Source organism: Arachis stenosperma, chromosome 10 (assembly GCF_014773155.1).
Source record: "Arachis stenosperma cultivar V10309 chromosome 10, arast.V10309.gnm1.PFL2, whole genome shotgun sequence".
Lineage (NCBI taxonomy): Eukaryota > Viridiplantae > Streptophyta > Magnoliopsida > Fabales > Fabaceae > Arachis > Arachis stenosperma.
In genome coordinates, this window is record NC_080386.1 from 108,470,004 (window position 1) to 108,472,664 (window position 2,661).

Sequence of the window (2,661 nt, forward strand, 5' to 3'; positions counted from 1 at the left end):
CAATTTCAGCCAGAAATTACCTGAAATCACAGAAAAACACACAAACTCATAGTAAAGTCCAGAAATGTGAATTTAACATAAAAACTAATGAAAACATCCCTAAAAGTAGCTTTGAACTTACTAAAAACTACCTAAAAACAATGCCAAAAAGCGTATAAATTATCCGCTCATCAAGCGTCATGTGCTGCAATTTATAGAAAATATTGGGGCGATTTCTGGGCTGCTTTTGACCGAGTTTCAGGTTCGAAAATACTGATTAGAGGCTGCAGAGTGAGGCTGGAATGGGGATCAATCATTCACACTTTCATTCGCACAAATTTTAGGATTTTAGATGTAGTTTTCTAGAGAGAGAGGCTCTCTCCTCTCTCAAGGTTTTAAGGTTTCTTTTAGTTTTAGTTGTTCTCAAATTCAGATTTCTACCTTACTTTAATTTAGGTTCCTTCTACTTTTATTTGTTCTAGCACTTTAGTTATTCACTTCTCTCATTGATTTCTTTATTTTGCTAATTTAGTTTATGAGTTCATGTGTTACTCCCAATTTTTATTAATACAATTTATGTTTCACGTTTCTTATAGTTCAATTGCTTTGTTACTGTTATTTCTGGCTTTGGTTTTTCTTAGACTTTTCTATGTCTTGCTAGTTTTCTATGCTTTATTTTATGCCTTCCAAGTGTTTGATAAAATGCATGATTGGATTTTAAATTATTTTTTCATGTTCTTAACTTGGATTGATCAATTAAAGACTCTTGAGTTATCAAAATTCTTTTGTTGATTGGTGATTGAAAATTGCTAGTTGACTTAGACTTCACTAAATCTAGTCTTTGATTACGACTTGTGAACTTAAGTTGATTTTGCTCACTTGACTTTCCTTCATTGTTAGAGGTTAACTAAGTGAAAGCAAAAGGCAATTACCATCGCAATTGATGATGATGATGAGGATAGGAATTCCTACAATTCCTTGAGAGACGATCCGAGGTTTAATACTTCGATAAATTTTATTGGGTTTGCTTAAGTGACAAATAATTTAAATATTAATTGAGGTTTAATTGTCGGTTCAGAACTATACTTACAACGCGATATTTTTGTGAAGCAATTCAAGAAGGGAAGCTTGACCTCCCTGACATGCTCATGAACCATGCGTCGCTTCTTGCATCGCAGGAGGGTGGTGCGATTAGGAAAGTTGCCACCAACGTCTTCCTAATGAGTGCTCGTGTCACCGCACTGTGCTTCCGTCCTTCCCTTGCCTCAAATTTAATTGATTGTAGGTAAAAAATCAGTTTCTTAAAGATATTTAGTTCTGATCACTAAATGTTTGAATATATTAGTCTCTGGTGAGGTTGAAGACTTGAACTTTAGCTGGTTTTAATTTGAAAACATCATCATGTCTAAAGTAAGAAACAAATTGAAATTTGGTAAGCCATTTGAGTTCATGGTTTGTGAAATTTTTAATTTTTCTAATGTTATATTGTATTGCAAAGTCTATTATTTTTTGTGATACATTATTGTATCAAATTTTCCAATATTAAAATATGATAGTGCTATTTAAATTATATTTATTTGTACTTAAAATATTATGTAGTTATTGAAAACGGCTTTCTCTTTATGTCCATGTTCTAATCTATTTTCTTTATGCTGTAGGTGAAGCTCCATTAGGTGTAGAAAAACATCTTTTATTAGTACTCTCTCTTTTTTAACTATTAAAACTGTTAGGTTGGTTAAGAATGAACTTTGTGCCATCGACCAAAAGAAACCAAATTGTAAGGAAAGTTGGGCAGATTACAATGTGTGTTGGAAGAGAAAAACTGGAAAGAAGAGAAATCTTATCTATTATAAGTGGAAGACATGGGTATACAAATAATTTCACAATTCACTAACATTTTTTTTATATTTAACGTTAACAGGGACTAAATTGAAAAAAAAAATTAATGTATAGAGACCTAATTGAAAAGAAAAAAAAGGTATAGTATTGTTATAACACAAATTGTCATACCTAGTTAGACATACAAGAAGAATTTAAATTTTAGAAGAGATTGATCCTAATTAATTCTCTTTGATGTATGAGAAAGTAAAAGATGATAGATTTTAATGAATCAAGTTTATTAATTTTTTAATTAATCTGAATAATTATTTTTGAAAAAAAATGGATTGATCAATATTTGATTTAATTAGAATTTAAACTATATTAAAATAATTTAAAGAAATTAAATAATAATTATAAATTGGTAAATTTAAAATTTATATATAATATAATTTAGATATACTAAATAATGTATTAAAATTTGATTGATTCATGTCATTAGGGCATCAATTATCTATTATATCATATTAAAATTAAGTTTTTACGCTTAATGATGAAGTTTATATGGGATACTTTTAAAAAGTTTTTTTTTAATTTTTTAAATTATTAAATTAAATAAATTATAACAAATTAATTATATAAAGTAATTAATTTATTTAGATATCTAAATATCTCACAATTTAATATAATTTAATTTATATAACTACTTGACTTTTATTTTCTATGTTGTAACAAATTCTAGAGATAGTTTTTGAAAGTTATAATTCACTTTATTTTATCTACATATTCAACTTTTAATAATACTTTTTTATTTATAAATATATTATTTCATACTTTAATATACATATTAAGAATATTTAATAA